General features: G+C 38.3%; 1 pseudogene; it reads left to right on the plus strand.

The window, feature by feature from the left end:
* The first annotated feature begins 1,214 nt into the window (after positions 1-1,214).
* Positions 1,215-16,812, plus strand: LOC126695828 (senescence-associated carboxylesterase 101-like; annotated as a pseudogene).
* Positions 16,813-26,703: the final 9,891 nt, after the last annotated feature.

Consider the following 26,703-nt stretch of genomic DNA (forward strand, 5'->3'; position numbering starts at 1 on the left):
GCTTCACAGCTTCTAGAATTAGGTGTGAGTGAGTTTTGATCAACTGTTCCCAACTCACATGTTAAGTCTAGAGTCTGTTTTAGGGTTTTGTCACGGAATAGCCAAAGGGGGAGATTGTAAGGTTGAATTTATTCAACCATCTAATTGGCTTTATTCCGTGCCAAATTTGCTTGTAATTCAGCATTTAGTAACCCTGTATTTAGGTGGGTTTGTTGTAAGGGTAGTGAGTGAGATAGTGTGAAGATTGCTCAAGAGTGTGCAAGAAAACAGAGTGTCGCGGCTGGGACTCGCGACTGGTCTCGCGGCTTCAACCCGCCAGAAGATGCACACGTGCCAAGCATGCTGGAAGATGAACAGTCATGCTAGCTGGAGCACTACAGGACAAAACAGGACAACTGGCCATACGGTTAACTCGCGACTGGAACTCGCGACTTAGTCAAGCCGCGAGGTCAAGCCGCGAGCCACCCCTGTTTTGGAAAAACCTGACGTTTCGCATTCCACTCCTCTTCAGTATAAATACCCTTTTAACCCACGATTGAAAGAGAGCTTCCAGAGAGAATTTTGAGAGAGAAACCCTAAAGAAAAACCAGATTGTTTCACCCACAATCTCTACCTTAGAGTCTCATCAAAATCCCTCACTCTCTTCCTCTCCATTGTCAAATCCTTGAGAGGCCATTATACCAAACCTGGTTCTCACCATTATCATCTCTGTGAGACAGTCGTTTGGAGTTCTGGGAAGCAGTTAGGAAGGAGCCAATATTCATTGGTTGATGCTACGGTGTAGTAGCGGAATCCGGAAAGCTAGAGAAGAAAAAGGTTCGGCGCAACCTCGTTGGAGCAAGAAGCTTGGAGGGCTTAGGTGCATTGGGTAGATTAGGCTTGGAGGGTCTATTGCTGTCCTTGTATCCCAACTGTATTTTCTAGTGGATTGATTACCGCTTGGAGGGCGGCGGAGAGGTTTTTCGCAGAGGTCTTCGGTTTCCTCTTCGATAACATATCTGGTGTTATCGCTGTGTTTGCATCTTCCTTCCTCTCTATCTCTGCCTTTACATTATCTGCTGTGGTTTATTTTGTTGTGGCTTAGATAGTTGTTTAATCAATTCCTTGTTATAGCATATGTTAAGTTTCCGCACACTAGTTGTTTAACATATTGCTTGTGTTGATTAAATTGGTTTTTGGGGGTCTAAACGTTCAAAAGTGTTTTTGTACACGTTTTTGAACTTTCAACTGCAATTAATGAACGATATAAAGAAACCGGTCAAAAAGAAGAACCATCTTCCTCAGTGAAATTCAAAACTTATGAGCCACTAAACTGTACAATTATAGCTTTTTTCACTTGGCCTGCTAATAGCAAAGACTGTGTTCAGGGAAATGAAGGAGGAGATTTTGTTACATCATCAGCTCTTAAGGGGTATTTTCCTCACTTCAATTTCCTGTGCACTGAAAGCAACCAAAAGTTCTCCATTAACAAACCTGCGTTGGAGCTTTTTACCTCCATTTTTGATGTGCTCCCGAAATCTGTGGTACCTTCTATACTCTGAAAAATCCTTTTTTTTTTTTTTTTTTTCATTAATTTTTTATTTTGGTCATAGCACTTGTAAACTTAGCAAAAGTTAAGCAGTCAAGAAACTCAACACTAGTTCAACTATAGGTCATAACAAATTGCATGAACAATATATCATTGCCTAAAAATTTTCTATAAGTTTATACATGTTTGGTCACAAGTAGCTTTGAATAGGGATAAGAAGAGAAGAGACCAACGTGTGGTTGGTAGTCCTCATTTATCCAGGTACTATTTTTTTGGAAAAGGTTTTGCTGTGTATTAGTATGCAGTAATTGCTCCATAATGAGTTATGTAGCAGTAAAAAGAAACCAACATGTCTATGGGTCCATCTGATCATATTCAGTGCGCATGATCCTTGAACATATGTTGGTTTTTTTTTACTACTACATAACTCATTATGCAGCAATTACTCCATATTAGTATAAAACAAACCACCATGCACCCTTGGTGCAGTGATCACTCCACAAGCATAAGTGCTTGTTGGGTGTGGGGGATAATGGTCAGGGTTTAAGTCTCCGAGAGAGAGTTTCACATACATACATTTAGATTAAGTTGGAGTAGAATTTCTATCTTATATAAAAATAAATAAAAAATAAAAAAGTATACAACAAAACATTTCCTAAAACATTCTGGAAAATTGAAATGATGTCTAAATTGACCATTCTATTTCAATTCTATTAATTAGCAATTAATTAATAGGAATGGTTATGCACTGTCCATGTATTATTTTAAAGTAAACCTTTTTTTTTTTTTAAGTAACGTGGTCACACACCATGTGATCATTTTAAAAATTAACAAGAATGGTTATGTGCTGTTCATGTATTATTTTAAAAAATCGATATCAATTTTATCTATTCTTTCTCAAAAAAAAAAAAAAAAAAAATCATTATCTATGCCAAGATATCACGAGATATAATGATACAATATTTTAAACTATTCCCCTCATTAAGTTGTCTGTCCACTACCTAATCTTATAGTATGTTCCAAAACAGTAATTTTTGACCTTTTGTTTAGTATGATTTCAAGATTGTTTTATGTTTATAAATATGATTTTTTTAATTATTATTAAATCATGAAATTTGTGCTCAGGTGCTTTTAAATTGTAAGTTTTGTTCATTTTGATTGAAATGATCTTTTAGTCTTACTTTGAATTTTTTGTTTTTTGGTTAAGTAGTATTGCTTTGATTTTTCGTTGTCTAATGTTTCATTCATATATAAAAAATCTCTCTCTCTCTCTCTCTCTCTCTCTCTCTCTCTCTCTCTCTCTCTCTTCCTTGTCGTGGTGTCATCGCATGATGATGACTAATATATTCTTGACTCTGTATTCTCATGGCTTTTGACAGTAAATCAACTCATCTCTCCCTTTCACGCTGGTGGTGTTAACTGTTAATTAAGATGACTAGTTATTATTATTATTTGCAATCATATTACTAATTATTATTAATTGATTATGTTCTTTTTTTTTATTTTTTTATTTATGGAAATTGATTATATTCTTTGACTTTACATACTCATGACTTTTGAGATTATAATTTATTTTATATTTAAATTTATTCTAATTGCAAGATGCTCATCATCTCTTTTTTATATTTGTATTATTCTGTCTTTAATCCAATAGATTCTATCATTTTATTTAATTGTGTAAGTTTTATTGATATGTTGGAAAAAATATATTTGATTTTACAGTTTTACATATCCAAATTAGTTTACTTGGACTAGCTAGGTAAAATGGAACAAATCAAATAAGGTAAAAAAGACATGTCTCTAAATAATTTAAAATAGAACATAAGCTTATTTTCATTATTGTCCAGATTGTAAGTTTTCGTGCAATACGGTTCAAAAGTTAACTACAAGTTTCTACCATTCCAAGCCTGCTCCCCACTTGCTATTGGAAGATTAATTTCAAAAGTTGTGTTTCTTATTCGTATGAAGAAATTAATGTTGATTTAATTTGTGCAAACTTAATTGGTTTAGATAAAGTATCGTGGAGCTGAGGTTATATATGTTGAATTTATTAGGAAGTTGTATTTCATTATTTTCTTATAAGAACTTTTCTTTTTTTGGATTTTGACAGAATTGTAATTTATATTCTTGTTACACTGGTTAGTGACTAATATTCATAGTTACCATGGCACAATAATTTTTAAGAATGTGTACAATATGTTATATAAGTTTTATTATTATTTTTATTGAACTTTGAGGATGTGACATGAATGGTTATACATGAGTTGTATTTATTACACAAACAGTTTTTTTTTTTTTTTTAAATCTTTTTTACAGCCCAAAAAAACAACTAAAACTATGACTTAACTCATAATTTTCATGTTAGAAATTAATGGTGACTTCAACTCACGGTTTTAGTTGATTTTTGCTATGTGTAAAACAGTGTTTTTGTGCAACAAGGGTGTAGAGAGGGAAAATTCCCGACCTATCACAAGCTGACATGTCACATTACCAAGTCCACAAAATACAGCCAATTACAGAGCACCATGTATTGCTGCAAGGTTTTGCTATCACTATTCAGAAGCCAACAGAAATTTGCCAAGTGTCATGCAAGAGCCAATCACGCATCAGCGCACGTGTAAGCGATGACTCAAGCAGCCTCGCACGTGTAAGCGATGACTCAAGCAGCCTCGCACGTGTAAGCAATGACTCAAGCAGTCCAACACGTGTAAGCGATGACACAAGCGGACCAATCAGGCTGTGACATGTGTCACCAATCAAGTTCCGCCATGTGTCGCTCACCCACCCCAAAACTTCTATAAATAGAAGCCTTCCTGAGACATTGAGGAGGACCAAAAGATTAGAAGGACCAAGATTCAAGAGGACCAAGATTCAGAAGTAAAAAAGCTCTGTTGGAATCAAGCCTTGAAGTCTCCAGGAACTTCAAGAACTTCAACCCCAAAATCGGAGAACATTCGAAGCAGAATCATCCAAACCATCTACCTAGATCCAAAAGTTTGCGGGAATTAAGCTCAAAGGTCCGAAAACATCAACAAATCATAAATCAGCGAAGCTCTACGGATTCAAGCCTCCAAAGCCCCGAAGAACTTCCACCACAAATCTTCAATTACAAAGAACATTCCAAGCAGAATCATCCAAACTATCGGCCTAGATCTCAAAGTTCATTGGAATCAAGCTTAAAAGCCTCCAGAAACCTCAAACAACCACAAATCAGTGAAGCTCAACGAATTCAAGCCTCTAAAGCCCCAAAGAACTTCCACCACAAACCTTCGAAGACGAAGAACACACGAAGAACACGAAGAACGTGAAGAACAAGGGATTTCCAACAAGCTCATAGCTAGAGATTCATTGTAATTCTGTTTCAAAGATCTTCGATCCATTTTTCAACCAAATTAAAGTACATTGGGTATTCGAATCAAAATCACATTACTACAAATCCAATCAACAAGTCTTTTAAGGAGATCGAATCAGAGGATAACTCTTTTGTAATCACAAAGAATTGTACCACACAATCATCAATGCAAATTTGCATTTGCGACACTATTTCACTTGTTTGACTCATTTCGAATCGAGAAATTTAGTCGCTTACAAATTCTGGCACGCCCAGTGGGACCTCTCTGCCTCTCATCTCATTCTCCTTTAAAGAAAGAAATCAACATCACCATCTTGATGCCTACTTCAATGGCTTCTAGCAAGAACATTCAAGTTTCAACAATAGCTGCTTCAACTAAACTTGGTACAACTACCACCAACCACTGCATTGGTGTAATCAATTGTAGCCAACCCAAAGCAAACAATCAACTTCAATCTCAATAAACCAAGGAAGCCAAGGTCCGGATAATCATCTCCTTAGACCCTCTTATAAGAAACAAGGTCATCTCCACCTTGGAACACCTCAAGTATGGGGGCAAATCCCCTTCTTCCTACACAAGAAGTTGGTCGCACGATTTCTCTCCCATCAAAGGGAACCCAAAAGATGAGATTCCACGTGCTCACATCAAATCACTTTCTTCTCCATCATCTTGGGAAGTTGTGTCAGTCATGATGACTAACACCTCTACCATGAAAGAAAAGATGGCTGAAATGGAACAAAGAGTTGTCCTTCTCACAAAAGCACTTGAAGATAAGGACCTCCAAATTGCAACTTTGATGAACAAACTCGAAGTACAAGATCTTGGTGAATCAAGCCATGGTCATAAATTCACATCTGCAAAGGATGACAAAGGGAGAGAAATTGAAAACACTCCCCGACGAGAACAATCTACTTCGGTTGCTTCGTTGTCAGTCCAACAATTACAAGACATGATAACAAATACCATCCGAGCACAATATGGAGGTTCTTCTACAAGTTCTCTCACATATTCAAAACCCTACACAAAGCGCATCGACAATATGAGAATGCCAAATGGGTATCAACCCCCCAAGTTCTTGCAGTTTGATGGCAAAGGAAATCCTAAGCAACACATTGCTCACTTTGTAGAAACTTGTGAGAACGTAGGGACTCAAGGAAGCCTCCTTGTAAAGCAATTTGTCCGTTCACTCAAGGGAAATGCCTTTGATTGGTATACAGACTTAGAACCTGAGTCAATTGACAGTTGGGAGCAACTCGAAAGAGTGTTTCTTGACCGATTCTATAGCACACGTCGCACGGTGAGCATGATGGAGCTTACTAATACCAAGCAATAGGAAAACGAGCCTGTCGTTGACTATATCAATCGGTGGCGTTCTTTGAGCCTAGATTGCAAGGATAGACTTTCTGAAATATCTGCTGTAGAGATGTGCATCCAAGGCATGCATTGGGGACTTCTTTACATCCTTCAAGGGATAAAGCCCCGAACATTTGAAGAGTTAGCAACTCGTGCCCATGACATGGAGTTGAGCATTGCTAGCCGCGGAAGTACAAACCCTCCCATACTTGAGGAAAGCATAAAGGAAGTAAAGAGGAATGACAGGAATGCAAAAGTCAGCCTCAAAGACCCAATGGTTGTTAACACTGCCGAAGTCAAGGTTCCAAGAAGAGGAGCAAATGAAAAACGGCTTGAAGGATGGCAAAAGAACGAAGTGCGTCGCCTGACCTTTAAGGAACGTGAGCAAAGAGTATATCCATTCCCTGATGAAGATGTGCCAAACATCTTAGAACAACTATTGCAGTTGAAGCTGATTGAATTGCCAGAATGCAAGCAGCCAAAAGACATGGGGAAAGTTGATGACCCTAACTACTGCAAATATCATCGCATCATTGGCCACCCAATCCAAAAATGCTTTGTCTTCAAAGAACAAATCATGAAGCTTGCCAAAGAAAGCAAGATTGATCTAAACTTTGATAAAGTTGTTGGGTCAAACCATGTGACCGTTGCTTGTGATGTACTTCCAACTCTCAGGCAGGGGGCAAACACCATTAGAGCTCACAAGTTGATCGACAATGATGATGGCATAAGGATCGGCCCCATCAATGGGAAGTTCCTTAAACACTTCTACACTTGAAAATCAAGAATTGCTCCTCGGTAAGAGCTTAAACTACCCGCTGTAGCGCTGCAAGAGTACATGATGTCTTCCCATTACCCTTCAAAGCGTACCAATAAGGAGAAATTAATCCTATTCCATGTCATCAATTGCGAGTGTGGCGTAGCAGTTGGACGCCCGTGTCTCCCTTGAGGCCAAGGTCTCGGGTTCGATTAGTGGTGATACCCACTATTACACACTACGCCCCCCCCTTTTTGAAAAAAAAAAAAAAAAAAAAAAACACAACACAACAACAAAAACAACAACACCAACAAAACAAAAAAAATCATCAAAAAAAAAAAAAAATCTTTTGAACTACGTGATGACTTGATCCCTTAAACAAGCCCTTGGTTCAACAACTGCAAAGATTCAATGTCTGCATTACTTAAGGAAGGAGCAGTCTCTATGAAAGAAATCTCATCTTGAATGTTCGAGATAATAGAGCTTTGATTTGGCAGCTTTTCCTCATTATTGGGAATCAAAGCTTCGAGATCTTTCTTGCGATTGGATAGATGTTCCAGTTCTTCTTGCAGCTCCACTATCCTAGCTTCAACACTCGCCAGTCCATCCCTAAGTGTTTCGCCACATGCTAACAGTTCATTCTTTATAGTTGACTGCTCAGCAAGGCGAAAGTTACAATCTGTCAATTGCTTGTCACGTTGCTCAGACATCACACTTGTAGAAAAGCAGGATTGAAGTGATTCAAAACTTCTGGCCTTCTCAAAATAATCAGCAACTAAGCCTTGCAATGGTGATGGATCAATAGCTTTATTAGCTGCTATGGCATAAAAAATCTTTTGAGCTTCTCCTATGAGTGAAGGGGCCTTCTCAAAAGGGGTCCTAGCAATCCTCTGCTGAAGACTTTTCCAAAGGTTCAATGCAAGGTCGATGCGATTTTTCAGAATCACATCTTCGGCACGATAAACAGAATCTTCAGGGATATCAAAACTCACGGTCCTCTCCATAAATTTAGTGCTAGGCATCTGAGTTACATTTCCCACTGATATGGCAATAGATCGTGGACCGGAAATTGAAGTTTCACTATCAATAGAGGTCACCTTATCGCTATTAATTGTGTTTAAGGCTTGTTGCCCGGGCTGCAATCAAGAATACGTTACATCAAAAAGAAAAAAAAAATGTACGTATATAAAGACTAAAAAAAAAAAGAGTAGAATAATATAAAATACTTGATCTGCAGCAACTTCAACGTGTTCAAAGGCATAGGAGGTCCCTTCAACGAAATCGGGTTCACTAGGGGTTATCAATTTAAGCTTTTTCTTAGCCCGCCTCCGATGACACTCCTTGTCACTGCTCTCACTCAATTTTTCAAGATATGAGTCCATCTTTTCACTAGATGCCATGCTCACTCTTGGAGGCCCTTCAACAAGAAAAGGAGGCATCTTCGGTCTTACTGTAGCGTCTTGTGGCTCTACAAATTGAGCCTTGTCACTCACAGATTTCTGAACAACATGTGTAACGTGATCGTCAGACAATCGAATACCCCCTCCATTGACATTCTTATCGTTGTTTGTTTGACCCATCTTTGTGCTTGGTAAAGGAGGACGTTTGCTTGAAATCAAAGATGCTATACCATCTTCAAGGTATGTCCCATGCGTGCTATTCCATCAACGCTCATAACTTTAAGTAGTGTGGTGCTTTAAGTTTGATGGAGGAGCTGGGAAGAATGCTTGCGACATGGTCTTAGACTTGGTGCATGATCTCCAAAGTTCTAAGACTTCATCCAAAGAAGCATGACGGATGTCTTTCTTTATACCGCCTACAATGCTTTGACAAAGTCCAAATTGACGACTGAATCGGCAAGGGCTGTAGGGTTCTATGATGAAATGACCATCTTGCCGCATAGACAAGTAAGATGACCGAATACTGATAAAGTGTGCCAGTGAAGTACGAGAAAGATTTCCACTGTCTTCAAAAGTTTCATTCGCATTCTTAACAAGCAAATTGGCACCCCACAACATGCGGTTTCCTTGAATCAACCTTCGAGCTTCATATTCGTCATAATATCTGGCCCCCCCTGCACCAGAAAACCTAACCATCTTTGGCCCGATGACTTCCAATTTGACTCCATGATGGGTATCAAAGTAGTAGCCTAACCACCCATAAATGTAATGCATGGGAAGGCACACCTTTGAACTACCGACAACAGGAGAACAAGCAAGCCTATTTAAACCTCGATAAAGGCTAGTAAGAACAGGTATGGCAAGACTGAAAGGCCTACCAATAGCCATAAGGCTTGCAACCTTGAATGTTCCTGGATGGATAGTATTGAGATCTTCACTTGGTAGCACAAATATGCACAGCCAACAAGATAACAGGGCAACCAAGTAAGTTTCTTCGCATAGTCCTTCTTGAACTTCAAGGTCTGTAAAGGCACCTTTCTCTTTTGAAGACCATGCACAGGCCTTGCCAAATAAACCGTCAGGATTGTAAGTCTGCTTAGGATGACACGATCTCTTTGGCCTTCGAGGAGGTGGTTTCATGTATCTTGGATCCCCTCTAAACCAGAATTTGATCCAGTCATTTACCGAAACGTATGGCTTACCTTCTTTCTCATTATGAAGTTGATAAAAAGCGGCAAACAGATATTCACAACTCTTTGGAAGAAATCTGCCTTTCTCATCACATCCTGCCATTTCCTTGTAACAAGGGACAACTTCATCATAAAAGCTACCAGTGATGGCAAGCCCACCTAGACGATGTAGGTCCCAAAGAGAGATGGACATCTCACCCAACGGGGTATGAAGGGTATTGGTGTCCGGGCACCATGCTTCACAAAATGCACGTATGATGTCATTATTTCTATCATATGTATATAAAGATGCAAGGACCACTTCAAAAATCTGGGCCTTGATAAGAGTCTTCTTGCTACGAGAGAGTACATCTTCAAGCCATTCCCAATAGTAGGGTGTATATCCAAACTCGCCATTGGTTTTGAAAATTGTGCCCCAATGTGTTTCGCCGGAAATGATGCGGCGGCCAAGAGTCCTTAAATAATCCTTTCTCAGTTACATCATCTTGATCTTTTGAAATAACAAGATACTTCTTACCAGACGAGGAAATATCTCTGAAGTACACCATATCAAGAAGCAAGTTTCTAAAAAAAAAAAAAAAAAAGTAAAGTGAAGTCAGTCCTAGTAAAGAATGTCAAAAAAAAGAAAAAAAAAAAAAAAAAAAAGGGCATGGTTTCTCTGCACTCACAATATTATGTTAGTTACTGAAGGCTACGCATGTGCAAACTCAATGCATGGCTTCTCTACACTTACAATATTATATTAGTTACTGAAGGCTACGCATGTGCAAACTCAATGCATGGCTTCTCTACACTTACAATATTATGTTAGTTACTGAAGGCTACGCTTGTGCAAACCCAATGCATGGCTCAGGTGGCCTTATATAGGAAAACTTCTGAAACTAACAGACAAAAGGAGAAACAGGACCAAGCAGTTAAAACTATCAACTTTCAAAAAATACTGCACCGAACCTTGAAAAAAAGAGGGAGATGGTAAATGTCCAAATATGCATACTGTCAGGAAGAAATTGTTACACTAGACTGGCAAGAAGTTATAGGCTAGCAGAGACACTCAGTGGTTACCTTGGAACCACTCCTTGCCTGGGTTGTCAAAATATTGTCAGAATAGTCACCACCAATGTAGACCAAGGTGGCAACAAGTCCAGCAATGCTTGCAGTCTCCCATTCCGGGCCGGCGAAGGGAAGCTTCTTGTTTTACTGTGTCACCAACTCCTTGAGAATAGGAGAGACACTCAGTGGTTACTCTGGAACCACTCCCTGCCTGGATTGTCAAGCGTTGTCAGAATGGCCACCGCCAAAGTAGACAAAGGTGGCAACAAATCCAACAATGTCTGCGGACTCCATTCTGGATTTCTAAAATTTCTGACAAGATTTCACAAAAAATCAACCCACAGAAATCTTCTAAGGAATTTGGTGTACAAGACCCAGAAAGATCTTCAGCAACGGAGCCACCACGCACCGCCACGAGCGGCCACAGACTCCTAAACGTTCCGCGAAGTTTCTCGTTCAAATCTGCACAAGTTTGAGAAAATTTTCACAAAACGGGTACCACCACTAGATCCATCGGCCCACGATCTACAGAACCCAAAAATTTCTAGCCCAGAAACGGCCGCATCCGCCTCCATGCGCCGCCACAAACTCTCGACGACCAGCGGCCTAATCCTTCAAATCTGTGCAAATCTGCCCATGATTTTGGAAAATTGACTATACCATGGTCTTTTATGGCCTTAGATCAACAAAACCCAAAAATTTCGGGCCCAAAAGCCCAAGCACGCGCCTCCACGCACCGCCAAAAGATTCAGCGGCGCGGCCTTCAGTCCCACGCGTCGATAAGGACCGCCAGAGCTCGCACGAGCCACACGTGTCACACGTGCCATACGTGCCACACGTACCACACGCGTCCTCAGCCCTATGACGTCATGGATGATGTCATCCTCCACACCTGTTGACCTGTTGGTCCAGATTCGACCTAGACCGACCCGGTTTGACCCGGATCCGAACCGCCTGCCAAAAAAAAAAAAAAATGAGAGAAAATACTTTGACCAAGTAGACCTTTGACCTTGACCAAAAAATCAAAATTTTCAAAACGGACCTGTCCCACTCAATTTTTCGAGTACATTCTGATTTTGGGACCCGTTTCTTCATTCGAAGCTTAGAAATTGTGCAAACGTCCAATTTCCAAAAAAAAAGTTGACTTTTGTGCAAATGTTGACCAAATGTCAAAATCTTTGAGATGGACCTATCTTGCTCAATTTTTTGAGTACATTTCGATTTTGGAGTCCGTTCCGTCATTTGAGACTTGAAAATTGAAAAAATGATTCAATTCCAAGTGTTCAAAACTTAGGCCTTCAAGATCAAAATTTGAGATTCATCCATTTAATTGGGATCCTCGCAGGGTTATTCTCCAGATTTCATCAAGACTTGCCTTTCAAAGTACAAATGAACTCTCACAAGTGTGTCTTGAAATTACACTAGGTCATTAGTTCAATCTGCTATTCCCGTTCGGTGCCTACCAGTCTCCAACTTACCATTCCCGTTCGGTGCCTACCATTCCCACCTACCGTTTCCACCTACCATTCCCACCTACCGTTCCCACCTACCATTCTCACCAAAAATTCTCAACTACCATTCTTAACTACCTACCTACCATTCTTCATCTCTCTACTATAAATAGGAGGGCCGAGTTCATCAAAAACTCATCAAAAAAAAAAAAAAAAACACTGAATCATGAAATGAAGATTTGCCTCTTTCAGATTTTCAAATCCTCCTTTTCACAACCATTTCTCACTATGACCTCATCATTCTCAACACCTAGCAACCGATTTTGCTTCATAATCGGTTTGAGATCAACCCTCCCATGGTTCGGTCGAAACCCTATTTACAACATCATTGCAGTTTTGAGATCCAAACAAACTTTGTTTCTCCACTTAACGACCACCTTTGTCCATAAAATTACTCATAACAAGGCCTGCATCGTCCTCCCATGCTTCCGTGGACTTGGTTGGCCAGGAAATCCAAGTCCAGCGGACACACCTGTTCCTAACCTCAGCGCTCCTGTAGTCTCTTTCCAATTGCTTGGTCTTCCAGCAAAAGCAGTGGTTCGGAACAAACAGCAACTTGCTTGGTTTCCAAACCAGGTTCACAAGTTAGCTCCATCTTTCATTTTTTCTGTGCTTTTCCAACAAATTACAGTAGATGAAGATGGTAAAAAGTGTTGGGGTATCCTACAAATTGTTTTCCATCCAACACTTAAAACAACCTCCAAGGCGCCAGCTCATCAGAATTCAGCCTTTGGTGCCGGTAAATGGTCACCAAAGCCTTATTCCATGTCCCCACTACTATGGGACCCAAAGGTCATCGTTGCTGGTACCTCAAAACTCATTTTCTGGAATTACTCCAACTTAAAATCAGCTTGAAGAATTTCAGAAGGTACTCTTCTAAAATTACTTCAACTTAACGTCCGTCGGCATGGTCCTATCACACAGGCACATTCAATAACTTGCCGCTAGACCTCATTCAGTATACAGTCAGTCTCATATTCAAAGGTGTACTTCTTATAAACATCTACACCAGAAGGGTCCCAGCATACAGGGCCAGCACCATGGTGGTGTAAGTTTTGCTCATTTGTTTTGCTTCATCTCCATCTTCTTCATTGCCACCACCAGCATACCCAGAATATATAAGCTTCTGAAATTACCTCGACTTAACTTGAGTGATACAATTACGCAGGTGCATTCAACCACTTTCCCACCTGTCCTCGTTGTAATCCAAAGCATAATCTTCTGAAATAACTTCACTAGAAGTTCTTAAGAACACGAGGCTAGCTCCATGACCCTGCATGCTGTATCCAGCCACCATTCTCTCATCTTCCCCATCTTCAACATCTTGTGATCGCCGCCAACGATCCAAAATACTCTTTTGAAATTACTTCAACTTAACCTCTGCTAAGAAGGCTCCATCACGCAAGTACGTTCAAATACTTGCAGACCCTTTTTCAGTCTCATCAAAGCCTTTCATATGGGTGGGTTTACTCTTCGGAAATTATCTCATCCTTATGAAAGCTCCACCACCTTCAACAACTCCACCACCTTCAACAGCTCCACTTAAAGAGTCAAGTACCGAGTCAAGTACCAAAAATCCATTTTTTCGAAACTCATTCCCACACCACACTCCGAGACTGTGTGCGTGAACGAGTCTCGAGGGGGCATTTGTAGAGAGGGAAAATTCCCGACCTATCACAAGCTGACACGTCACATTACCAAGTCCACAAAATATAGCCAATTACAGAGCACCATGTATTGCTGCTAGGTTTTGCTATCACTATTCAGAAGCTAACAGAAATTTGCCAAGTGTCATGCAAGAGCCAATCACGCATCAGCGCACGTGTAAGCGATGACTCAAGCAGCCTCGCACGTGTAAGCTATGACTCAAGCAGCCTCGCACGTGTAAGCGATGACTCAAGCAGCCTTGCACATGTAAGCAATGACTCAAGCGGACCAATCAGGCTGTGACATGTGTCACCAATCAAGTTCCGCCACGTGTCGCTCACCCACCCCAAAACTTCTATAAATAGAAGCCTTCCTGAGACATTGAGGAGGACCAAAAGATTAGAAGGACCAAGATTCAAGAGGACCAAGATTCAGAAGTAAAAAAGCTCTGCTGGAATCAAGCCTTGAAGCCTCCAGGAACTTCAAGAACTTCAACCCCAAAATCGGAGAACATTCGAAGCAGAATCATCCAAACCATCTGCCTAGATCCAAAAGTTTGCGGGAATCAAGCTCAAAGGTCCGAAAACATCAACAAATCATAAATCAGCGAAGCTCTACGGATTCAAGCCTCCAAAGCCCCGAAGAACTTCCACCACAAATCTTCAAATACAAAGAACATTCGAAGCAGAATCATCCAAACTATCTGCCTAGATCTCAAAGTTCATTGGAATCAAGCTTAAAAGCCTCCAGAAACCTCAAACAACCACAAATTAGTGAAGCTCAACGGATTCAAGCCTCTAAAGCCCCAAAGAACTTCCACCACAAACCTTCGAAGACAAAGAACACACGAAGAACACGAAGAACGTGAAGAACAAGGGATTTCCAACAAGCTCATAGCTAGAGATTCATTGTAATTCTATTTCAAAGATCTTCGATCCATTCTTCAACCAAATTAAAGTACATTGGGTATTCGAATCAAAATCACATTACTACAAATCCAATCAACAAGTCTTTTAAGGAGATCGAATCAGAGGATAACTCTTTTGTAATCACAAAGAATTGTACCACACAATCATCAATACAAATTCGCATTTGTGAAACTATTTTACTCGTTTGATTCATTTCAAACCGAGAAATTTAGTCGCTTACAAAGTGTTTCCCTATATATTAACATGGTATGATTCATATAGTAATGCAGATGGCCAATTCCAAACCATTAATTATCACTGGAAACTCTCTAGGAGGATATGTTGCCTCTCTCTTCACCTTATCACTACTAGAAAAAATCAATTTTACAAACACCAAACGCCCACTTTGCATCACTTTTGGTTCACCCCTTATTGGTGATGAGGACCTGCAAGAAGCCATATCTAAATATGCAACATGGAACTCTTGCTTTTTGCATGTAGTTTTTGACCAGGATCCAGTTCCCAGAGTCTTAATTAATGGTTACCAGCCTTTTGGCACATTTCTCTTGTGTTCGAAGTTGGGTTGTTCTTGTTTTGAGGATCCTCGAACCATTTTGGAGTTGTTGAAGGCAACCTATTCAAGGAGTCCTGGAAATCAAGATCCTAATCCAGTCTTTGGTGTCTATGGAACATTTGTAAAGGATATCAACCGAAAGGTAATTTGTAAGGATACTACAATGTTGCCTAAAACGACTACACAACCATTACGGGCATGCATTATTACACAAATAGTAGCAACTAGACTGATGCAACCAGAGGTAACTCAGTTACAATTCTTTTTGGATAGTATATAATTAAAATGCTTACTTGAGCTATATCATTGTATGGTACTTCTATGTTACACCTAGCTAGACAATACACTAAAGAGAATAGTGTAATGAATGAAATGCTCACCGATTAACAACTAATTCCAAAGCCTCTAATGTTTCTTACATGGATAAAAATTACTACAATTTGAAGTCAGTTTTTGTCCTTGTGATCTTTTAAAACTCCACTTCTTGCCTAACTCATTTTTACAAGTTATTGCAACAACAACAACGACAGAATGTTGACATCAACAATATCATTACAGAGACAGAAAAATGGGAAAAATTGACGCCCAAAAGGGAGGCTTTTGATCCACCAAGGGGTTGAATGACATTAAAGTGAACATGGCCTACCTAGAATGGTATAAGAAGTTGTCTAAAGATGACAGAATTAGATACTATGACAAATATAAGAATGATAGCTGTAATGGAATGACTACAACTGATATGGCTCTAGAAAAGTACAAAAAATCCCTCACAATTTATTGGAAAGATATGGTTGATCAAGCAAAGAAAAGGCCCCAGACAATAGGTGCCTTCCTTTGTACCCGCTCTCTATTTGGGGGAACAAATTACCGAAGGATGATTGAACCACTGGATATAGCTAATTACTACAACAAGGGCTTAAGCGACTACATAAATAATGGAAGGTCTGAACATTACGAAAAATTGGAGCAATGGCTGAAAGAAACTGAGAAACCTTCAAGTTCAAGTGGTCCAAATGATTTGAAGAAACAAAATGTGAAGTTAAGTCTGATAGAGGATTCTTGCTTTTGGGCATATGTTGAGGAGGCTCTCATTTTATGCGAATTGTTGACTGGGAGAGAATCAAGTGTTATGAACAAAGAATCATCAAAGAAGAAACAAAAAGCAAGTGCTATGGACGAAGAATCATCAAAGAAAAAACTGGTTGAGTTTGAAAACTATGTATATGGTTTGATGAAAAATTATGCAGTATCATCTGAGATTTTCTTACCCAAGAGTAGCTTCATGAAATGGTGGGGAGAGTATAGAGAAATTATTTGGAACTTCTTATAGTTCACCTCTCACTAACTTAATTAAGAATGCCGAGAATTACAAGGAGTGTACTAGGGGCACCCTAGTGATTCCTGAGATGTAAAATTATATATTTCAAACTTGTCTAGCATTCAAAATTTATTCCCCACTAAATTGTAAATTGAGGACATCATCTTTTTCAATCATTATTATTACTAGTCATGGATCTGCACAAAGCTTGAGAATATGCGAATTACTTTGTAATGGAATATATGTGTAACCTATTTTCTAAGAACTTCAAGATCATATAGTAGGGTTAGCCATAACAAAGGATTTCTAGTCATAAGAATATTATTTAAAATATTCATTTAAAAAAAGCTATTTTTATCTTGCTCTTTACAAAAGCAACCAAGTGCAAAAGAAGGGTTTATTTTTTATTTTTCAAACTAAAATAAATGACGCCATATTGTTTGCTCTGTCAACTAATGAAAATTTGATATTCTCCATAAATAAAAAACCTATATTTTTACTTCAATTTTTGTTTAAAATTTTTATCTACTCCTACTACGAGCCAATCCATTTTTGATATGATATATATAGTGGTGATTGGAAAGGTAAGAAAAAAAGTAGAGTTTTCTCATCATTTAAAAAACTTTCACTTGCATACCTCTATTTTGATGTTGTCTTTAATCTTAAACCACTATTCGTTGTCATCCATAATCATAGTTCTCTCTCTTTTAAAGCAAACAAAAGAATCATCATAATCTTTCCTACTAAATTATTGCTCTTCTGGATGCATCTGTAAATATCTACCGAATCAAATATATCCATACGTTTTGCAAACAAAACACAAAATGTCATATGATATGAGCAATTGTTACTCAACAATGATTAGTTGGACCCATTAAGAAAATAACTTTATATTGATAACCTATAGAAACAACTTTTTCCACACACACAAAAAAAAAAAAAAAAAAAAAAAAAAAAAAAAGACAAATAGCAAAGCCTCATAATCAAGCTGCTATATAAATCAATCATAAAAGAAAAATAATGAAAATCTTATTGCAAAAGTTAAAATATGTCACTTATCTAATAATTTTTGTTTGACTGGTTGGTCCCAATTATGGATAACACTTGTATTTGCAAAAAGAAGATTGTTTCCTAAAATAAATAAGATTCCATCTATATATAGTTTAAGCTTTTTGGTAAGGGTAATTTATCATGTGTAGTGTGACTAGTGTCAAGTCAATCATGCATTTTTAAACCTAACAAACCAAAAGCTACCTAATTCCATTCATTTGGCTTACTAAAATTTTGGAGAAATTATACTTTACCACCTTAAATTATACCTTCGATTATACTTTGCACCCTAAATTTCTTCAAATGCACGTGTTTTGCACCTTAAATTTATAACCATTGTTACATTTTACACCTCGATGTTAAGTTTGCTATTAACTTGGATGGAAAAATATGATACCACGTGAAAAAACCTAATTGTCCATCTTCTCAATCTTTTAAAAACAAAAGAAATTGTAAGGTTGAATTTATTCAACCATCTAATTGGCTTTATTCCGTGCCAAATTTGCTTGTAATTCAGCATTTAGTAACCCTGTATTTAGGTGGGTTTGTTGTAAGGGTAGTGAGTGAGATAGAGTGAAGATTGCTCAAGAGTGTGCAAGAAAACAGAGACTCGCGGCTGGGACTCGCGGGTGACTCGCGGCTGCAAGCCGCCAGAAGCAGCACACGTGCCAAGCATGCTGGAAGATGAACAGTCATGCTAGCTGGAGCACTACAGGACAAAACAGGACAACTGGCCATACGGTTAACTCGCGACTGGATCTCGCGACTTAGTCAAGCCGCGAGGTCAAGCCGCGAGCCACCCCTGTTTTGTAAAACCTGACGTTTCACATTCCTCTCCCACTCCAGTATAAATACCCCTTTTACCCACGATTGAAAGAGAGCTTCTAGAGAGAATTTTGAGAGAGAAACCCTAAAGGAAAACCAGATTGCTTCACCCACAATCTCTACTTTAGAGTCTCTTCAAATTCCTCAACTCTCTTCCTCTCCATTGTCAAATCCTTGAAAGGCATTATACCAAACCTGGTTCTCACCATCATCATCACTGTGAGACAGTTGTTTGGATTTCTGGGAAGCAGTTAGGAAGGAACCAATCTTCATTGGTTGATGCTATGGTCTAGTAGCGGAATCCGGGAAGCTAGAAAAGAAAAAGGTTCGGCGCAACCTCGTTGGAGCAAGAAGCTTGGAGGGTTTAGGTGCACTGGGTAGATTAGGCTTGGAGGGTCTATTGCTGTCCTTGTATCCCAACTGTATTTTCTAGTGGATTGATTACCGCTTGGAGGGCGGCGGAGAGGTTTTTCGCCGAGGTCTTCGGTTTCCTCTTTGATAACACATCGCATGTTGTCTTTGTGTTTGCATCTTCCTTCCTCTCTATCTTTGCCTTTTTATTATCTGCTGTGGATTTTATTTTGTTATGGCTTAGATAGTTTTTAACAATTTTCATATTATAGCATGTGTTAAGTTTCCGCACACTAGTTGTTTGACATATTGCTTGAATTGGTTAAGTTGTAATTTGGGGGTCTAAACGTTCAAAGGTGTTTTGTACACGTTTTTTGAACTTTCAGAAATATTACACTTTATCACCTTAAACTATCTCTTGATTACACTTTGCAACCTAAACTTTGAACTTCCATCTAAGTTAACAAAAAACTTAATGTCGGGATGCAAAGTGTAGCAAAAGTTATAGTTTAAGGCGTGTTAGGACATATGTGTTTCACATGTTAGGAACATATGTCTCTATTTTATGTAATTGACTAATCCTTTGACAAAACACACTTTACTTGTATTTGGGTAGATTTAGGATGTGTTTAATACTTCAAGAAACAAGGTTTCAAATTTAAGTGTTAAAGTCATGCAAGCCTGTCCAAGATTCAAGTGTGAAAAGTTTTGTTCATTAAAACTCGACAACTAGCATCTATCAAGCATTGAAGAACTGTTCTAGCCCGTGGCTCGACAGCAGCTCCATAAATAGGATATCTATTGAGGTTTATGAAGTTCAGTTTTTCAGGACTATTTTTCATCCAATCCCAGATTATATGTTTGGGCTATCTTTTCTCACAACCCTAGACATATATAAGGATTATTTTAAGGGCCGTCAAAGGTGACACAAGTTGCCCAAGTGTTGAGCAAAGTTTGTTCATGCAAATTGTGATCGGAGACAGAATTTGCCCTAGTTCATCTTTCCTGTGAAGAAGCTACTGTGTTTGTTACCGTAGGGTTTTGTGACCAAGGAGCTTCTCGATCTTCATCGTGTGATGAACTGAAGAATTTTGCAACCAACAATCTTCTCTAGTTGGTGATTGAAGTCGCGCATTGAGATCCACGAAATTGGTTAGTCATGTACTGGGAGTCATGCATTAAAAAGAGATATTGTCACTACAGAACAAGTCCAATTGGGTATTGGGGGTAAGAGTTCAATTGTAGGTTGGTATAAGGTACTGGAATTCCTTTACTTGTAACTGCTTGTTGTGATAATAGTGGATTCTCGGGAGTGGTGATCTTAAATCACCTGGTGGGGTTTTTGCCATATAGGTTTTACCCATTCGTAAACAAATCACCGTGTCAATTTATTTTCCGGTGCATACTTTAGTTTTGGTGATTTGTTTGTGCTACCGCGCACTTTGCATGTTAATTTGATTAATTAATAAACTTAGCTAATTAATCAATTAATTCATCACAAGGGGTCAATTCGTTTTTGGCCTATCAAGGCGCAAAACGTAACATGATGTATAGTTTAAGGTGGTAAAGTGTAATTTTTTCTAAAATTTTTAGCTTTTTAGCTTAATAAGCTTTTAGGACTTTTTTCATCAATATTTTGTTTGTTTTTTTTTACCAGTTGATATATATAGGTCCGGCTATATATATGTGTGTATATGTGTGTGTATATATATATATATATATATGTATACACAAAAGATATTCAATGCTTATTACTTCTCATAAAGCAATGTGAAGTCTTATCAGACATTTGGCATCAAAATGAACTTCCTGCTTTCCTTAAAGGTGAGCTTTTTCATTCTTACAGCGACTTTTTTAGGATTTAAGAGTTGTTTCTCATTCGGCATCTTCGTCATTTCTTCCTACAAGTGCTTATTGGCTTTGTGTTAGGACTTCATACTAATGGGATTTTCCAGATGTTCCCATTCATTTCGCAATTGTGATCAGAGTTAAATGTTATCTTCGAGTTATCATATTCACAGTTCAATAATCAGTTATAATCGTATTTCTTTACAATTAACGTGGTATGAATTGGTACCACATACCTACAAATGCATTGGTTAACTATATTGAACTACAATTATCAAGATAAATATTGAAGCAGAAAGAAATTGAGGCCCTCAGGTCCAACCCCATATGAAATGCTGCCTCAGCACATAAAATGCCTATTAAGACCCAGTTGAAACATGCGCCTAAAAAGTAAAACCCCAAATGCAATGCTATTTCCTAAGTGTATCTCTCTAATAGACAACTTAAACCTAAATTTCTTCAAATTTTGGAGGGTGAACCCTTAAAAAATTGGGTTACTGGGATGCTCTTTTTCAAAGAGCCATATTGTAGCTCTGTAAACACATTTTTAAGTATGTAGTTAAACATTAATTATTTTTTAAGTCATGAGATGAAAGAGAAAAGTTTAATCGCAAAAATTCTAAGGCCCCCTAATAAACCACAATTTATGTGACAGATTGTGAGGGGTAGAGAAAAAATGATAGGTACATGTGAAAAAGATATCAACTAATCACAATCTGATATATAGAATAATTGTTGCAAAAATTATCTTTTTTTCTAGTGTTTTAGATTTTTTTTAAAGGGGCATTTCAGATTTTTACTTTTTATTTTCATGAATCGCAAATTTTCCTTGAATTGCGGTGCCCGTGAGAAAGGGAAAATGATGTGAAAGCAAAGAATAGTATAATTCTATAAACACATTTTTAAGTATGTAGTTAAACACCGGTTACTTTTAAGTTTTTTTTACAAAAAAAAAAAAAAAAAAAAAAAAAAAAAAAAAAAAAAACTGGTTACTTTTTAAGTCATGAGATGAAAGACAAAATGTTAGTAGCAAAAATTATCATGAATTGCAGTTTATATGACAGTTAGATTATGAATGGTAGAGAAAAAAATGCTGAGTTTGTATGAAAAACATGTGTAATTAATCACAATTTACTATGTAAAATAATTGGAGCAAAAATTATCTTTTTATCCTGTGTTTTAGATTTTTTTTAAAGGGTTTCAGATTTTTACTTTTTATTTTCCTGAATCGTAAATTTTATTGCCGTGAGAAAGGGCAAAGATGTGAAAGCAAAGAATTTCGAGTTTTAAATATACTTTATTTCAGAAAAGACAAGACACAACAAAATGTAGAGCAGGTACCTATTATTATTATTATATAATTTAATTGGGTAGATTTTTATATATATTTGTAACGAGTGTGTTTCCGCTGGGGTCTTGGTCAAGTTGTTTTATTTTACGACTTACAAGTCCTGCTTTCTAGCACAACTACCGACAATTCTGGATTAATTTATCTGTGATGTAATTATTTTGTCATATGACTATGGTTGTCAAAGAGCTTTTTCTGCCCTAGAGTCCCATACGAGGGTAAATAAAGTCACTACACTCACTATAATAATAATATGGATTTTGCTACTATGTATCCTAAGAGCAAACAATAATTTTAATTTTTAGAAAAAAATTTCTCAGAAATTGACAAAATATTAACAGCTTTTTAAATTCCCGATAAAACCGAACTCTAATAATATATATATATATATATATATATATATAATAAAAGTTGGACTTAAACGTCGTGGTTACGCCAAGTGGCTTCACCATATTGTAGAAATTTTTTTAGATTTTTAGATTTTAAAAATATATATAATTTTTCTTCTCCTATAATTTCTTAGTTGATAAAAATCTTAATTTGATTACAATCTAAATTTTTCATCTTATCCATGTAATCGTTATTTTTTACGTGTAATGTATTATAAGAGAAAGCAGCAATTTTCTTATTTTTTAATTACTACACTACATGTAAAAAGAAAAATTTATAACAAAAAGTTATATATTACTAATAAAAGTCTAATCAATATTGCAGTTTTTTTTTTGTTTTAGATTTAAAAATGATAAGACAAGTAAAAAAAAAAAAAAAAAAGCTTAGAAACATGGATAATTTTCATCTCCTATAATTTCTAAGTTGATAAAAATCTTGATTTGATTACAATCTAAATTCTTCATCTTATCCATGTAATCATTAGAAACATGGATAATACAACTAATTTACTTAGATTAGAATAGTGTAACCATTAGTATTTTATTTAAAATTTAAAATAAAAAATAATTTTAGAAAAAAAATACCCATTTTTTATAGATTTTTTTTTAATTTATTATTTTTCTCCCTCTGTTTTTCCCAATACTCCACCAAAGTTCGTGAATCATATTTTTTTTTTTTTTTTAAATTTAAGTACAAATTTAGGATAGGTTCAAATATTTTGCTCATTTGCAGTGGTATGCCAACTGAATGAGTTCACGTGAATCAACGGTGTGACCTTATTCTCTCCTTTAAATAATTTTTCTTTATTTAAATTGCCATAATCCTTCATATCCTAGAGGAATCTATACATGGCTTATGTGCGAAATACACTAATAATGTTTCTAAACTTTAACGATATATAATTGATTAGAATTTCACATAGGATAGGTGTTTCTTTTTCTTTCTTTTTTTGGAATAAGGATAGGTGTTTCTTTAATTCTAAACCATCTAATAATTTCTCTTATAATTTAACTTCAATATAATTTGAAATTCTATATCTAATAGAACTCTCCAAGTCCTAACTTCCAAGTTTTTTGGATAAACATGCATCATAAGTGATGAGTTTTGCCTTTTTTTTTTTTTCCTTTCTAAACGTTAATTGTGATAATTTTTTTAATATATATTGTGGGGCCCAATAGTTTAGGGGCCCGGCTCGCTCGCTTATGGGGAGTCCACAGGCCCCAAACTAAAGGAGGCCAGGGCCCAAGTCCAAAAATAGGAAGCCCAAAGTGGCCCGAAGATACAGCCGAGGACAGCTTAGTCCTCGGCAGACCCAAAGTCTCATGGATTAGAGTGGAATACAAGCTAACTTGAAAGATCAGAAAATATCTTGGGGAAGTTGTCCTTAATACCCTCCACTGATATGACACTGCACCTAACAGAGCCGGATTCTTAGGCTTTATTGATCATCTCCAACAATTTCAGGATTAGATTGATGGGACAGATATCTGTCCTGGAAAGGTTGACCCTACACGTGGACGAGGGACAACGAACGTAGGCTAGTATAAAAGAAAACGTTAGGTAACGAAGGAGTGGGGGGGGGGGGGGCTGATCCCCATCTCACTTCCTGGAAAAAGCTCCAGGAATGAGAATGCCCGGATAATATATGCGCTCCACCATGGAAAACCCATCGTCGGGTAACCGGAGAAAAACACAGTGCTCCTCGGACATGATCCGAGGAGTCCACTCCCTTCATTTATAAAGTTATTGGGCTTGGATATCCGGACTAAAACCTTTTCTTGTCTAAGTTTATCCAAGGTCCGGCATGTACTAACGCCCCGTGACCCAACGCTAGCCTTTCAAGCCCACTCTCTACAAATTTTATTGTGAGGGATCCACCACGCGCGAGCCCAACGTCATTATTGGGCCGCTTGAGAATCGTGTCCCTACAATTGGCGCCGTCTGTGGGAAAGGCTTACGCGTTGGCACGGGTGGCGCATGAGTCAGCTCTCTAGCAAGCAGAGATTCACGAGTCTTTTCCCATCTCCGGCGACGTACAGCTGTTGCTCCGCCATAAGCTTCTGCTAGGGGCTACGCCTTGCACTGCTAACGGAGCGGGCAGCTCTAGGGGCTTCCGGACTCAAGCCAACTCTCCCCTCCCTGGCCCAGGGGCTAACCTTCGAAAAATAAATAACTATAGAGAAAAGACTACTTAAAAAAGAAATCTTACAAGTTTTGGACAGAACCAAGGCATTGCATGGTCCTCAGACCCAAGCCTATGGGGAAACCAAGTACAAAAAAGAAATCTTACAAGTTTTGGACAGAACCAAGGCATTGCATGGTCCTCGGACCCAAGCCTATGGGGAAACCAAGTACAAAAAAGAAATCTTACAAGTTTTGGACAGAACCAAGGCATTGCATGGTCCTCGGACCCAAGCCTATGGGGAAACCAAGTACAAAAAAGAAATCTTACAAGTTTTGGACAGAACCAAGGCATTGCATGGTCCTCGGACCCAAGCCTATGGGGAAACCAAGTACAAAAAAGAAATCTTACAAGTTTTGGACAGAACCAAGGCATTGCATGGTCCTCGGACCCAAGCCTATGGGGAAACCAAGTACAAAAAAGAAATCTTACAAGTTTTGGACAGAACCAAGGCCTTGCATGGTCCTCGGACCCAAGCCTATGGGGAAACCAAGTACAAACAAGAAATCTTACAAGTTTTGGACAGAACCAAGGCCTTGCATGGTCCTCGGACCCAAGCCTATGGGGAAACCAAGTACAAAAAAGAAATCTTACAAGTTTTGGACAGAACCAAGGCATTGCATGGTCCTCGGACCCAAGCCTATGGGGAAACCAAGTACAAAAAAGAAATCTTACAAGTTTTGGACAGAACCAAGGCATTGCATGGTCCTCGGACCCAAGCCTATGGGGAAACCAAGTACAACAAAGAAATCTTACAAGTTTTGGACAGAACCAAGGCATTGCATGGTCCTCGGACCCAAGCCTATGGGGAAACCAAGTACACAAAATAGAAACCATAAGTTTTGGGCAGAACCAAGGCATTGCATGGTCCTCGGACCCAAGCCTATGGGGAAACCAAGTACAACAAAGAAATCTTACAAGTTTTGGACAGAACCAAGGCATTGCATGGTCCTCGGACCCAAGCCTATGGGGAAACCAAGTACAAAAAAGAAATCTTACAAGTTTTGGACAGAACCAAGGCATTGCATGGTCCTCGGACCCAAGCCTATGGGGAAACCAAGTACAAAAAAGAAATCTTACAAGTTTTGGACAGAACCAAGGCATTGCATGGTCCTCGGACCCAAGCCTATAGGGAAACCAAGTACAAAAAAGAAATCTTACAAGTTTTGGACAGAACCAAGGCATTGCATGGTCCTCGGACCCAAGCCTATGGGGAAACCAAGTACAACAAAGAAATCTTACAAGTTTTGGACAGAACCAAGGCATTGCATGGTCCTCGGACCCAAGCCTATGGGGAAACCAAGTACACAAAATAGAAACCATAAGTTTTGGACGGAACTTAGGCCTTGTATGGTCCTCGGGCTCAAGCCTATGGGGGAACCAAGTACACAAAAGCACCATCGGAGTTCCCTACTTCCCAGTCGATTGCTCGGATGGATTATTTAGTGATTATCAGCTTGGGACGGTATCCACGCGCTTATCACAGAATATTCAACTGCTATCCCGGTTAGTTTCCTAAATTTGATTTACTATGAATTATCGATATATTGCCTGGTAGTATTGATAAATTGGAGTTAGTTAGATTATGTTTTAAGCTATTCTGCTTTAAATATTCTTGAAGAAACACACACATGAGGCACACCCATTCACAAAGTAGTGTTGTCAAAGGAACGGTATCCAAAACAAGTAAAGAAATTTCCATTTTTACTAAAACAAAGAAATAGTACAGCGTACAATGAAAAGTTCGGATCAGTTTGTATCAAAGCTCACTACATAACCAAAAAGAAGGGAAGATACAAGAGAACAAAATAAAGCTGAGGAAGTAGATCGGAGGAGAGGTTGGCTACAGCTCCAAGACCTTGTTCTTCCCCAACGCTTTCACATGCCCACAACTCAAACAGCAAAAGAGACCCAACTTGAGCCTGACACCGTTGAAGGAAAGGTGCAGGGAGTTGGAAGTTGAGGGGCTTTCTCTAAATATTTGCCCGCCACAAGGCAGAGGCACTGATGGCGGAGAATCTTTCTTCTGACACGCCAAGATTCTGGCATGAACAGAACCTGCTTCGGATTTTGACTAAAAGGGGGAGAAACACCCTTTCCCCTCGGTCGAAATGGAGTAT

The sequence above is a fragment of the Quercus robur genome, chromosome 8 (assembly GCF_932294415.1).
Source record: "Quercus robur chromosome 8, dhQueRobu3.1, whole genome shotgun sequence".
NCBI classification, from domain to species: Eukaryota; Viridiplantae; Streptophyta; class Magnoliopsida; order Fagales; family Fagaceae; genus Quercus; species Quercus robur.